This window comes from Amia ocellicauda, unplaced genomic scaffold, assembly GCF_036373705.1.
Source record: "Amia ocellicauda isolate fAmiCal2 unplaced genomic scaffold, fAmiCal2.hap1 HAP1_SCAFFOLD_82, whole genome shotgun sequence".
Taxonomy (NCBI): Eukaryota; Metazoa; Chordata; class Actinopteri; order Amiiformes; family Amiidae; genus Amia; species Amia ocellicauda.
Genome location: NW_027103008.1, coordinates 30,942 through 46,688, shown reverse-complemented (window position 1 = coordinate 46,688; position 15,747 = coordinate 30,942). Strand labels below are relative to the sequence as shown.

Genomic DNA, 15,747 nt, shown 5'->3' with positions numbered 1-15,747 from the left:
CTCTCTCACCTGAACCAGAAACTCGCTGCCACAGCTCAACCTGTAGCTCTGTTGCCAGAACCGGAATCAGAAACCAACCAAGTCTTTGCCGGCAACAGAAGAGTTAAACTGGGAGAAGGAGATTGAGCGAAGAATTATTTTAAAGGACTTTATTAAATAAATAACTTCACAGACCCACCTGATCAGTGGAGTTTTACAGCTGGACAATTGACTAAGTCGACTGAATACGAAAGTGTCAGTCACTTAAATAGCTATTTGAGTCTTAAGAAACTTGACCCTTGGAACAAACAGGGCCCTGCTTTCCTCAAAGACTTCGTCTTCAAGTAACTACGGTGGAACCATGCTTACAAAGAAGATTTTGTGCACAACCTTGGAGCCTTCAAACCAATGGAAAATCTGTTTGGAAAAGACTCTACATTCGCGAAACCCCAACTTCCAGGTGCATCGACTGAGTGGAAGTTCTTGGACAAAGCCGAACCGGACTGCCTTTGTTCCAAACCACACGGACCTCGTGCCGTGTGCTGTTATCTGAGCCCGAAGCCAGAGAGGCCTCTCTGCGACGAAGTTCACATAAGTTTAACAGTTTGGAGTTTGTGATTCATGACATTTGAGAAATCAATTAGAAATGTTAATATGTGATTCATAACTCTAGAATGTGTAATATCATTTAGTTTTCTTAAATATAAATGTGAGTTGCATTAAACTGTTTTGTTGATAATTTTAGAAATAAAATCTGTCAACGCCGAGAAATATCTTCTCATTCCTGTTTAACTGTTTAGTCTGAAATTGACACAAGTTAATAGACATTAGATTATTGGTGGCCCTGCCTATCCTTAATCATTGAATAATAATCAGTTAAGGGAAATTGTGGTAACAAATAGGATCTTTCTCGGCACCTAAACGTAAATGAGACTGATATATATATAACGAGAAGTTACCTGACATAAATACTAACCTGCGTAGTTATTTAATGTCTGACTAATAATACTAACGAGAGACTCACCTTCGTCTTACTAACCGGTATTGTAGTCAATGTGTTTATAACCTTTTTTGTTTAACGATTTGTTAAACGGAATGTACGTGCTCTGTGATGTCATAGCAGTAAGCTGAGAGAGGCTCGTCATGTCATCGCTGAGCTGGCTGGCTGGCTCTCTGTGTGTGTGTGTGTGTGTGTGTGTGTGTGTCTCTCTGTCTGTCTGTCTGTCTGTCTGTCTCTCTCTCTCTTACTCTCTCTCTCTCCCTCTCAATTCAATTCATTTGTATTGTCAAAGCAATTGGACATGCATACATACATACATACATATATATGGAAAATAAACAATATGTGTACATCTCTTTCTGCATTAGTGGTGCCCTCACAGATGTGCAAGTTACATGACAGACAGACAGACAGACAAACACACACTTTCACACACAGACAGACAGACACAGACACACACAGACACACACACACATACTTTGACAGACAGACAGACAGACACACGCATATTATGGGTCTTTGTTGGGTAGTGAAATGGGTAGCATCAGTCGCAGTGTGGGTAATGTCAGGGAGCCAATCATAGTCCCCGTTATTTGCATATCGTGGCGCAAAGCATTCTGGGAAAAGCAACTAAACACGTTTAGTCATGTATTTGTCCATAGTTTACACATGAGATGAACGAGACAGTATGACGTATTGAGCACCTGGGATTCCTCATGTGTATGTGAGGGGCAGAGGAACCGGATCCCAAGTGTGCGTCCCAGGTGCTATAGGTTTCAAAGCATGCAGGGGAATAGGCACCCCACCCTGACACAAAGAAGACTGGATAGGGAGATATAAATAGCAATGGGGAGACTCTTGTACTTGGTGTGGCTCTATCCATATAGTGGGGCCAGCAGGTGCAGCAATAGAAGCTCAGCCTGGGGAGATGGATTTAGCATTTCCTCTCCATTTTGATAACTATCCATAATCATTTCTGCAAAATACTTCTATGATACCTATGTATGTTTTTTACTTGTACTATATTATACTATCAAGTATCAGTGTACACATACAATGTGACCTGTTACATTAATACAGAGGCCACGGAAGGCCAGATCACTAATAGCCACTGTCCCCTGATATTACACTTTTTTACAATCACTTTGGCACTCATTTCAGAACCTTGATGTCATTTTTCAAAACTCTAGACACTAAACTCACACCCGATGATCAAAATGCACATTTTTCAAAACTCTAACACTTTTTTACAATTGCTTGGATACAATACACATCAACCTCAGATCATTTGTTCATTGAACTAAAATGACACAACTTAACATCAAAGTATTACCATTTCAAAATGCAATTCACACATTACATCTGAGATCACTGTCTATTCATTTCATTACAAAGATCTAACTATCAATTGATACAGCTGCTCAAAATGATAAGTGACTGTTGCATTACTCTTAATGCATAGTTTTATGGAAACTGACAAACAATATTCCATGTTTCGATCATGAAAGTTTCAGGATAATGAGATCCATTGACATCAATAAACGAGGAGCATGAACCAGTTGGACTACATTATCTATGGATGTAATATTTCATCATCATTCATCATCATGTAGCACTTTTCCACACCATGTTTGCAGTGTGGAAGGAAAGTTAGAAATTTTTTCTCTAATACCTGTTTTTCTCTCTTGTATACTTAAGAAAGATAAGGTCAAGCTAGAAGGTCAGGCCAGAAGGTAGTTTGATTTCTGTTTGTTATTTACGATGAGAATCTTGGAGACAATGTCAAACAGTATGATTGAAGTGCCTGCTCCCTAATCCATGTGTTGATCTATGAACTCTGTCCTATAATGATATAAATTCTGCTTAGCTAACTTTTAAGATAACATAGTAATGACTTTCTGATTATAACCAGCTCTTTGATTTTTGTGTATAAAAGCTCTGACTGTTAAAATGAAGGCAGAGCGACTTTGGGATCTACTTGAGTCACTGTTCCTCTCCACGCTGCGTGTATTAAAGGCATTGCAACTAACGCTCCAACCTGGTTGAAGATGATTGTTCTTCCACATCAGATTTGACATTACTGTATGTATGCAGGCCCTTGTAATTGCTTTTCCAATACTGCCAACTGGTTATTGATGATTGATTTCACATTGTGGTACGAGTATCGAGTGAAATGAGTGCTATCCACCCCAGCAACACAGTGATAACATGGAGCCGGCAAGTCATCCAGGTCACAATAGAGGTCAAGCAGTGGGAGGAGGAAGACGTGGTGGTCAAAGGAATGGAAGGGGACATGCACCCCTTCTGAGAGGTGGTCGTGGGCCTCGTCATAGAGGAGGGCTTAGGCCTCACCAGAGAGGCAGCCATGGGCCTCATTTGAGAGGTGTTGGGGGAACGTGGTAGAGGACAAGGCCACGGACCAGACAGCGGCAGCAACAGCAAATAGTGTCCAGTGAAATCCGAGAAATAGTTGTAGAGCATGTTGTAAATCATGGCATGACCATGACTGAGGCAGCTACAATGATTCAATCAAACCTCAGAATCAACTCAGGATCAACTGTGGCCTCAATCATCAGAAATTTCCGTACTGAGAAGCGGCAAGTCTTCAGCATGCACTAAACATTAGGCTACTCTCAATTGTCAAATGACTGTATACTGCATACCAATGTGTAGCACAGAGTATAGTGTGCCTTTTGAAAGAAATGCAGACAGAGTGAAGCAGCTGATGACTGAGTATGTTCAGGTATGTTCAGTTTCAAGATGCCTCTTGTGAAAAATGGTTGTGAGAACCTGAACCTGAACACAGGGCTGATGGAAATTCAGAAGTACAGTAATCAATCCTTTGTTTTACACTAAGCCAGGTGAGGAACACTGCAGTTGACATTTTACTGTAGTTTTGTTCTTTTTTGTAGCTAATTATTGTTGCATGGCTTCAAAGAAACCTATGGTGTGATTTGATTGTATTGCATCAATACATTTCAGATTTTGTTCAATGATTCCACTGTGTCTGTAGTATTCTCTCTACTAGTCCTTTTACAGTGATGTATTTATATGTAGTACCATAATGAAACATGTATCACATATTTTGTACTACAATATTTAATGATTGTACGAACAACTACACAGTGAAACTATCGGTATCTTCTGTGTGGGTGATCTAAATAAATGTTACTATGGTATTTCATGATAAATGAATTATTTGAACCAACAAGTCTGCAAGTGCAAGGTTTCTTTAAAGATATGAATGCACAATGCAATGTTTTGAACATTGGACAGCCTGTGTTACAAGTGATGACCGTTTTGAGTTTTGTGTCTAGAGTTTTGAAAAATGACATCAAGGTTCTGAAATTAGTGACAAAGTGATTGTAAAAAACTGTATATTCATCCTATTTAATGTGCTCTTTTAAAATGTACTTTTCTTTTTTATGTTGCCATTTCTGTTCTACCAATGTTTCAGTTGTTAGCCAAAGATTGACAGAGTACATCTCATACACACAGGCCAGACAGCAAGGATTTCTTTTTGAAATTCAATTACAAATGCTGCATGAACTCATCAATACGATTAGAGCTCCTGAAAGCAATATAACTAACTCACTCTACAGCATCTCATTAGCAGTGAAAAGAAACCAAGAAAGTTGGGACAGTCGACTGTTTACCACTATGTAACATCACCTTTTCTTTTAATAACACTTATTAAGCACTTGGGCACTGAAGACACCACTTGGTTAAGTTTAGCAAGTGGGATTTCCCCCCATTCATCCATTATGCATTTCCTCAGCTGCGCAACTGCACAGGGCCTTCGTTGTCTTAATTTGCACTTCATAGTGCGCCACACATTCTCAATTCGGAGACAGGTCAGGACTGCAGGCAGGCCATGCTAGCACCCGCACTCTCTGCCTATGCAACCATGCGCTTGAAATCTGGGCAGAATGTGGTTTGGCGTTATCCTGCTGAAAAATGCAGGGATGTCCCTGGAAAAGACGATGTCTGGATGGCAGCATATGTTGCTCCAAAATGTGTACATCTCTTTCTGCAAAAATGGTGCCCTCACAGATGTGCGAGTTACATGACAGACAGACACTCATACACACTGTCACACCCACACACACACACACACTTTCACAGACAGACACACGCACACACACTCACTTTCACACAGAGACAGACACACAAACACAGAGACAGACACACACACACTCACTTTCACACAGAGACACACAAACACATACACTTTCACACAGACACACACACACATACATACATACATACATACATATATAAGGAAAAGAAACAATACATTTAAAAATCACAAAAAGATGTAATAAAGTACAGAAAATCTAAATGTAATAAAATGTGATCTTTAATACACACAAATATGTATGGCTGGTCGGATGCGTCTTGGACTCGGGTTCCTCTTCATTACGTATAATGCTTTTGCCTTTTGCTATAGCTTTCCGTGGAGGGGATCGTGGGTGAGTTTGTACCATTCTTGGGAGGCTCTGCCTTGTTGGGGCGGAGCTGTGATCCAGGTGAACAGCAGATCGGACATAGGTGGGCATGTGGGCGGAGGAGGAAGGCCGGTCAAGCAAATAAGCTTGCTAAGGTACGCAGCAGCAGCAAGCAGCCCCACCATCCAGTCAGCCAGCCAGTCTGGCTGGCAGTGACTGAGTGGTTGACAGACGGCAAGCAACGGAATGTACGTGCTCTGTGATGTCATAGGAGTCACCTGAGAGAGATGTTTGTGATGTCATCGCTGAGCTGGCTGGCTCTGTGTGTCTTGCTGGCTGTGTGTGTGTGTGTGAGAGAGAGAGAGACTTTTTGACTTTTATCAGACTTCATTGCCTGTTTGCAACACGCAATAATTCATACAAAAGAAAATAAATAAATAAATAAAAAATAGTGTTCCCCTTTGTTTGTCTCCCCCCAACAAGCATTAACTCCGCCACTGATCTGTACACTTTTAAAGAAAGCAACCCAATACACACAACAAAACAACCATCAAATACTAAACCCTATAAATGAATTACATAATAAAAACCAACTCCCCGTCATACAATTCACAAAGGGCATCATTAATACACCAGACCTGTTCAAAACTCTCCAAATCATTCATCAGCCTGTAATAGTTAAACTCTAGTCTGACTCTGCACTTGACCAGCATGGCAAACACTCTCACTGCATCCTCACTGCCCTCCCCACACACTCTGTTCTTCCTAGTCTTATAGACGGCCATTTTAGCCTGGCCCAGCAAGAAGTTTACCAGCTGGTCCACATGTTTGGTCCTTCTGGTGTATCGCGCCCCTAAAATAAAAACCTTTGTGTTAAAAATCAGGTTAAGATCAGTAAAAAGACGAGTTAAAAGACTAAAAATGGGTGACAACCGAGAACAAGTGCTGAAACAGTGAAACACGGTCTCTCTCTGAGCACAGAATGGGCAGGCGTCGGACACAGCAGGGTTAAGAACAGTAATAAAAGAATTGACAGCAATAATGGTGTGTAACACCCTCCACTGCAGATTGCCAGCTCTCTTATTGAGGGGGGCTTGTACAGGCTTCTCCAGGCGGGCGCAGTGTCTTCCCCCAGCCCCAGCCTGTAAAGTAATTTTAGGAATCACAAAGAAACAGTTGAAAGTGTTAAATAAGTATTTTGATGCACCATATTAATTTAGGAAATTTACATGTTGTTTTTCATCAGCTTCTGTATCTGATGGCTCCACATCACTGGCTGGATTGACAGCAACGACACTCTAAAAAAAGAAGTGTTAAGTTTGAGCATTCAGGACTTGTTTTGAAGATCCTGAATATCACTGGTCCACAATTTATCTGTGAAACTATGGGTTAATCTCCATATACAAAATACTTTTCACACACACTTTAAATTTACAACTAAATTTACATGTTGATGTCTTTCGTCAGCTTCTGTATTTGATGGCTCAATATAACTGGTTGCATTAACAGCAACGGCACACTACAAGAAAATAACATTATATTTAAACATTCAGGACTGGTTTAGCATCACCTCGAATATCCCTAGCCCTTGAGGTCGATTGTTATTGTGGTCTTCAAGACCAGTGCTTCTCAACCTTAGTCCTGGAGGAGGCCCACTGTCTGCTGATTTTCATTACAACAACATTGTAGGTTATATCAGTGACTGTGGTCCTAAAGTACCCCTATGCCTGCTGTTTTTTTTCCAGTTGAGCTCTTAATTACCTAATTGGCTTAACTGAAGCCATTTAACCCTTTTCCCAGGTCTTTGGTTGTTGATGAGTTACAAAGAGCTGGATTGTGGCCCGCCATGACTGGAAGTGAAGAACACTCACTCTAGGCCTTTAACTTAATGTTCATATGTAGGGGCCTATCCATCTGATTTGTTTTTGCACATTTATTAACAGAAAAATTGATGGTACGTGAAATCATCTGAGCTGAAAAATATAATGTTCCACCAATAATAAAATAAATGTATTAATTAAAATTATAGAGATAATAGAATGTTCACAGATTATTAGTTCAGAAAACAAAATATTTTTTTATATCTTAAATAGAATTAACACTCAAATCAGTTGTAGGGTAAACAAGGTCTATTTTTTGGATTGATTTTATAATTATACATGTATGGCTGCATGAAGCTTACCTGAGAATCTGATATTTTAGTAACTTTGTTGCTTCTTGTTGGGTAGTCCACGTTTGCCGCCGTTCTTTTTCTGTAAATGTAAATCAAAAGGCAATAATTACATACTGTAATTAAAATACAAAAAGTATAAACATTGTATTATTATTTTTGTATCCTGTTTCTCCATCTCGATGCTGTTCTTTTTGGAATTGCATATCTAGGTTTACTTAAATACTGTTTATAAGATTGTAAACTCATCATCCAAATTTCTTCATTTGCCAAACTTTATGTAGTGCGCTTGCAGTTTCAGAAGAAGAAAAAAAACTGTAACAGATGGGATATGTAGTACTTTATACTCGAGTGGTCTATGCGATTACACCCTGCCGGTGTTATTAAGAACGCCAAGTACCAGAATGCAGAGCGGGACTGTTTTTTGTGCCGTGACTTGTCGGGGGAAAAACGCGCAGAAAAAACGGACGAGAAGGTGAAGGTAGTATGGCGGTGATGCACGCGTTGGTGAAGTGGGAAAGCGGGGTCGACAAAGACTCTTACAGCGTGATTCCCACTGCTTGCTTTCGCAATTTTGATTTATTCAGCATTGCTGATGATGACGAAGAGACGACTCGAAACTTCAGAGCAGAGTGGAGAGACACGAACAAACCTCCAAAAGGTGGATGGCCTGTCCATGAAGCGCAGATCATTATGACTGGTAACAATGTTTATTTAAAAAAAAAAAACATTAAAGTCTTTACATGCTATTTGATATATACAATCACAGTATATTTGAAATGAATGTTTAAGTTATTAATGTGTTGTACTTCTAACATACTCTTATAACATGGTAGGTGGTGGTGAGGGCGCTAAAAACTCGTCATATTTGACTGGCATTTGTAAGAACGATTTATTGTGTGTTGTGCTTTACAATAAAATCCCCCAAATCACAAAATAAATTAAACCAGATATAATTTAACTTCAGTTTTGATTCAGTGTTGGCTGTTCATCTTAATTTGTATGGTCAAAGCACAGTATTTTTATGACAAATAAATATAATCCCCAAATATCTGTGGACATAATGCAGGGTTTTATTTATTTTATTTTTATTTTAGGAAAAGAAGGCGAACTAAGAAGAAAACTTAATGACCTAACAAAAATGCCCTGTCCTAAAATGAAGAGAGTACCTAAACCAAACAAAAAACTTCAAATTTCAGATGATAGTGACCTTGATGAACCACAGTTACCGGTGAGATAATTACTGCAAATATTAAATAAATGTATTGCAGGATTGTTTTTTTTTAATCATATTCATATATATATATATTTTTTCATTTTAAACTCTCTTCCTCTCTGAATACAGCACAAAATAAGAAAGAAAACCGATGGAGCTTCAAGAATTAGATCCCGTCATATTCTACAGACATTTAAAGAGTCCAGTGAAGTTGAGCTACAGCAAAAAGTTAAGCAGCTCGAAAAGGAAAACACAAGACTTAAAAATGAAAACCAATGTCTTCGAAACCGTATGGTTGATGGTAAGTTTTTTTATTTATAGCAAATAATTCCTTACCTTGATAAATGTTATTCTTCAGTAATTTAGATTCCAGAGTAATGTATTATAGTTGATCATACTGAAGTAATCTAGAACCACAATACAGACTCTTAATGTGCACTGTCTAATAGTTTAATAATACTGATTATTAAATAAAGTTTTTCAACATAACTTCATAATCCTACATTAATGACTATATGCATTACATTAGACCTGGTAATTCTTGTATTTTATCTTTTTTATTTTTTTCGTAGCTAATGTTAATGACCCACAAAAAGGTCAGTTTGCCAATAACATAGAGCAAGTCTCTCAAGTATAATTGCAGGCATTGATGGTTTTGTTTTCACTTTGTATTAAATATATTACTAGAAATGATTATCATTTAATACTAAGGTTTTTTTCTCCAGAGATTCCAGACCTTTTGGACAATCTGAAAAAAATTGTAACAAAAGCCACATTTATCAGCAATGAAGACAAAAGTGTGTCACCATCAAGTGGTTCTGACAGCCCCACAGCAAATTGTTCTGAATCTGACAAAGAATCACCAAAACAGGTATAACACTCTTGGTCTACAATATTACAAAGACAAGGTAAAAATATATATATTGAAAACAAATATTGGTTGTAAACAATCTAATGATGCTACATTATCAGTTATATTCATAGTTAAAGTTAATAATAAGAATGTAATTGAATTATGGGTGTCACAGATTCACTGACTTTATTATGTCTGTAAATTAATAAACTTAGAATTGAGACATACTGTGGTCTTTAATAACACATTTCTGTAACAAAATCACAGCCTTACTGATAATGTATTCCACTTAACATAATATAAGAATAGTTTGGGGATAAACTTGTTTTTTATTTACCATTGTCTTTTAGGTGGAAATATTCCCAGGCACTGGAGTTTACATTGACAAACTGTCCTGGATCCTTGCAGAGAGGTGCAGCACGAATACGTCATATGCAAGAACCCTGACGGTTGCTGTCTTTGACTTTCCAACATTACTAAAGAGCAATCTTCGTGGTGGTGGCAGCAAGAGAGATCCAACTTCGGAGACATTAAGATCCTCATTGATGTTATTGAGGATCATATACAGCTGCCTTCGGAAGGACACGACGTGTTTCAGTTGCGGGGCTTTGCAGCCCAGCGGGACCCTCTTAATGCCGGACATCAGCTGCCCGAGCCGGTGCGGATGAACGGAGGGACGTTAGACAGCGTTACCTTCCGGGCAGGAGCAGCGAGCGGCAACACCGGGGTGAAAGTGTCGTCTAACACTGTGCCATTAGCCACTAGCTGATTGAGCAGATCAGTGGTTTTTAAGAAGATAACAATGGCAGCAGACTTGATATTTTCACACCCTGCTACCTCCCCAACCGCTAACACACACTGCTCTAGGGGGCAGAACTGCACCGGAGCGATCTTGACTCCATGGCGTCGGGTCAGTTTTTCAAAAGACGCATTCAGGGGGTCCGACCCCCCGACCCGGGAAGAACTACCGGTACTCCCCCCTCCCCTCCCCTGTTCCCCCACAATAAGAAAAGCACTGAAAACAGAAGACAAAATAAACAAACTGAAAAAAGTAAAGCAACAAAAAAACGCAGCCAAAGGACAGAGCTCTCAGCAGCACTCCCGCTCACTGCAGACCCCTCCCACACACTCCCAGCTGAGAGAGAGAGAGTTAGTGTCTGTCTGTCTCTCTCTCTCTGTAGATGCATCATAGGGAACATATGTAACAATCTCTCTTTTTGTTTACCAAAAATGAGAATGAACGTATTTCAAGTGGGTGTTGCCTTGGTTGGAAACGTTTTAAGATTATTTATGAAGTGTAAAGTGGATTTGTCTCAGTTCTCCGTAGTTTTCAATGTATGTGCCATTCAGTAGCGTTAATGTCACAGATGTGCCCTATGCAGTGGTAGGGTCAATAAAATGTCAGTAAAACTTTATTTTAGCAATTATGGAGGGGAAGAACTGCAAATAGCGGGTCCCCACTAATTATCTAACTTACCAACAACGTTTCAAATTAGGTCTTGCGAAGCTGCCAAATAATGCTGTATAATCGTATGTGTCTTCATACACCGGCTGCTATAGTCTGATAGCTTTGATTATATATATATATTTTCTCGTGAACCACAAATGCTATTTGCTTGATTTTTACAGAGTATGTTATAAATACCATTCTTATGAAGCCTGACAAATTGTATGCTGTAATTATGAATATTTTCAAATCATTTGTTTGTTTTTCCTAACATGTTACAAATGTTCCCTATGTGAAAGATGCATTATATCTTAATAACGTCTAAACAATTAAAGATATACAGATTATTATTTTCGGTAAAGTTATAACACATTGCTATTAACTATGTGTGTCAGTAAAAGTTTAAAAAATCCTAATAATTTTTTATTGATCCTGCAAAATAGGTGTTTAGGGAACATTTGTAACATTAGGGTTACGATTTGCCATAGACGCGGAATGAGTTTGATTGTGATGTTAAATGGGGTTTAAAGACGCAGTCGCCTCGGTGCTGATTACTATTGCTGTGTTTCTCCACTTCTACTCCATGCTTGGGAACGCCCACATCCAGTGACGTCAAAACCGGTGGAAAAGCGGGCCGGTTCAAAAAAGATCAGCTGGATCCCAGGCCGAGCAGCAGCTCCGGCTCCAGCACCGGCACCATGTCGCTGGAAAAGCGCTAAGTGAGCTCACAGTGAGCTCAGTGTAATGTCTGCTCTGGTGAGCTCACAGTGTGACCTAGTCGTGAGTTCACGTCTTCACTGGGTAGTCCATGACAACTTAATTGACTCAATTCTTGGGCTTAATTGGTCAAAATGACCATTGGTTGAAGGTACTCAGGGACTGATGTGTAGAGAGACTTATTAAACCTGCAGGATTGTGGTTTTCCCAGAACAGAATTAACCAGTGTAGCGTTATGTTGGGTGTATTCTGATAAGAGCATTTTAGCTCTGAGCTGAAGCACTGATCTAAAGAAGACCTCTCCCCCCCAAATTTATCAGATTTCCTTAACTCATCAGCATGTGAACTGGTTTACATCAAAGTGACAGTCTTGGGAGGATGGCACCGAGAATGGGCCAAATAGCTTGGAATCCCTGCTGTGAGATGTCTGGGGAAGGGGGCCTGTAGGAAATAAAAACTCTTTGAAATGGACGAGAGCCGAAATCCCGACACAGAGCTACGAACCCGTGCCAACCGGCATTTCCAAAAGATGGCATGGATTGACATCAGTCATAAATCAAGCCCCCCTGCAATAGGACACTGGGGGCTGAAACCGAAATCCAATCTCAAGAACTCAGGAACCAATCACCTATTGATCTGATAGACTATAAAGGACAAACACGGCCTTTCTTTCTCTCTCTCTCTCACCTGAACCAGTAACTCGCTGCCACAGCTCAACCTGTAGCTCTGTTGCCCGAACCGGAACCAGAAACCAACCAAGTCTTTGCCGGCAACAGAAGAGTTAAACTGGGAGAAGGAGATTGAGCCGTACAAAGAATTCTTTTAAAGGACTTTATTAAATAAAGAACTTTACAGACTGCGCTGCCCGCCTGTGCCCACCTGATCAGTGGAGTTTTACAGCTGGACAAATGACTAAGTCGACTGAATACGAAAGTGTCAGTCATTTAAATAGCTATTTGAGTTTTAAGAAACTTGACCCTTGGAACAAACAGGGCCCTGCTTTCCTCAAAGACTTTGTCTTCAAGTAACTACGGTGGAAACCTGCTTACAAAGAAGATTTTGTGCACAACCTTGGAGCCTTCAAACCAGTGGAAAATCTGTTTGGAAACGACTCTACTTTCGCGAAACCCCAACTTCCAGGTGCATCGACTGAGTGGAAGTTCTTGGACAAAGCCGAACCGGACTGCCTTTGTTCCAAACCACACGGACCTCGTGCCGTGTGCTGTTATCTGAGCCCGAAGGCAGAGAGGCCTCTCTGCGACGAAGTTCAGATAAGTTTAACAGTTTGGAGTTCATGATTCATGACATTTGAGAAATCAATTAGAAATGTTAATCTGTGATTCATAACTCTAGAATGTGTAATATCATTTAGTTTTCTTAAATATAAATGTGTGTTGCATTAAACTGTTTTGTTGATAATTTTAGAAATAAAATCTGTCTACGCCGAGAAATATCTTCTCATTCCTGTTTAACTGTTTAGTCTGAAATTGACACAAGTTAATAGACACCAGATTATAGGTGGCCCTGCCTATCCTTAATCATTGAATAATAATCAGTTAAGGGAAATTGTGGTAACAAGTAATGATAGGATCTTTCTCTCCACCTAAACGTTAATGAGACTGATACATATATATAACGAGAAGTTACCTGACATAAATACTAACCTGCGTAGTTATTTAATGTCTGACTAATAATACTAACAAGAGACTCACCTTCATCTTACTAACTGGTATTGTAGTCAATGTGTTTATAACCTCTTTTGTTTAACGATTTGTGTTATCATATGCGATCCCATGGTCTTTGATTTGGTCACGGAAGTGATTTGTCTTTGATTTGTTGATATAGAGTTGAATTTTAATTAGTTTTTCCCTTTTGTATAATTAGTGTAGTGCTACATTTAGTCTTTGTTTTGAATAAATTTGACAATTTATATCTTTGGAATTGGTGTCTGCGTCCAATTATTACAGAAATTGAGTTCTACAAGATTCCAGGATTCGTGATAAGGTGATACTATAAATTCACTTCTTTAATTGAAATTTATAAGTGTACCTTACGCTACAGGTGGAACGGGAGCTTCGTGCCCTGGATGTGCATCCCACAAATCTCCATCAACTGCAAGATGCTATCCTATCAATATGGGCCAACATTTCTAAAGAATGCTTTCAGCACCTTGTTGAATCAATGCCACGTAGAATTAAGGCAGTTCTGAAGGCGAAAGGGGGTCAAACACAGTATTAGTATGGTGTTCCTAATAATCCTTTAGGTGAGTGTATATGGAAAAGGAACAATATGTGTACATCTCTGCATATGGTGCCCTAACAGATGTGCAAGTTACATGACAGACAGACACTCACACACACTTTCAAAGACAGACAGACAGACAGACACTCACACACACTTTCACACACTCACTTTCACAGACAGACAGACACAGACACAGACACACTCACTTTCACACAGAGACAGGCACATTTTCACACAGAGACAGACACACAAACACACACAAACAGACACAGACACATACTTTGACAGACAGACAGACAGACAGACACACGCATATTATGGGTCTTTGTTGGGTAGTGAAATGGGTAGCATCAGTCGCAGTGTGGGTAATGTCAGGGAGCCAATCATAGTCCCCGTTATTTGCATATCGTGGCGCAAAGCATTCTGGGAAAAGCAACTAAACACGTTTAGTCATGTATTTGTCCATAGTTTACACATGAGATGAAAGAGACAGTATGACGTATTGAGCACCTGGGATTCCTCATGTGTATGTGAGGGGCAGAGGAACCGGATCCCAAGTGTGCGTCCCAGGTGCTATAGGTTTCAAAGCATGCAGGGGAATAGGCACCCCACCCTGACACGTATATAAGATTGGATAGGGAGATATAAATAGCAATGGGGAGACTCTTGTACTTGGTGTGGCTCTATCCATATAGTGGGGCCAGCAGCCACTTAGCAGGTGTAGCAATAGAAGCTCAGCCTGGGGAGACTGGATTTAGCATTTCCTCTCCATTTTGATAACTATCCATAATCATTTCTGCAAAATACTTCTATGATACCTATGTATGTTTTTTACTTGTACTATATTATACTATCAAGTATCAGTGTACACATACAATGTGACCTGTTACATTAATACAGAGGCCACGGAAGGCCAGATCACTAATAGCCACTGTCCCCTGATATTACACTTTTTTACAATCACTTTGGCACTCATTTCAGAACCTTGATGTCATTTTTCAAAACTCTAGACACTAAACTCACACCCGATGATCAAAATGCACATTTTTCAAAACTCTAACACTTTTTTACAATTGCTTGGATACAATACACATCAACCTCAGATCATTTGTTCATTGAACTAAAATGACACAACTTAACATCAAAGTATTACCATTTCAAAATGCAATTCACACATTACATCTGAGATCACTGTCTATTCATTTCATTACAAAGATCTAACTATCAATTGATACAGCTGCTCAAAATGATAAGTGACTGTTGCATTACTCTTAATGCATAGTTTTATGGAAACTGACAAACAGTATTCCATGTTTCGATCATGAAAGTTTCAGGATAATGAGATCCATTGACACCAATAACCGAGGAGCATGGTTTCTTAGGGTTACCATAGACTTGACTGTGTCTTCTTGTTTGTGAAGGAACAGGACTGTGTTTTCCTGTCTGGGTTCCCGCAGGCTTAAGTGGGTTTGACCTACTATTAGAAAAAAAAAAAAAAAGGAGCGCTAATTAATTGTTCAATATCTGATACGCCGGTGATAATATAAAATAACGTGTTTATAGTTTAGTTTAGTTTTCTATAAATGCAAACATTGAAAAGCATGTTTGTTGTTATTCCTATATAGGATTTAGTATTATTTGTGTTTTCTTGTTTTTTGCTATGTTTTCTCCCC

The 15,747-nt window shown here is 39.4% G+C and overlaps 1 non-coding gene across 1 annotated transcript; it reads left to right on the top strand.

Moving 5' to 3' along the window:
- Window positions 1–5,379: 5,379 nt before the first annotated feature.
- On the top strand, window positions 5,380–5,494 carry LOC136744081 (U5 spliceosomal RNA). Its single transcript, XR_010815884.1, has one exon. It is a non-coding gene; the product is annotated as a U5 spliceosomal RNA (small nuclear RNA).
- The last annotated feature ends 10,253 nt before the right edge of the window (window positions 5,495–15,747 follow it).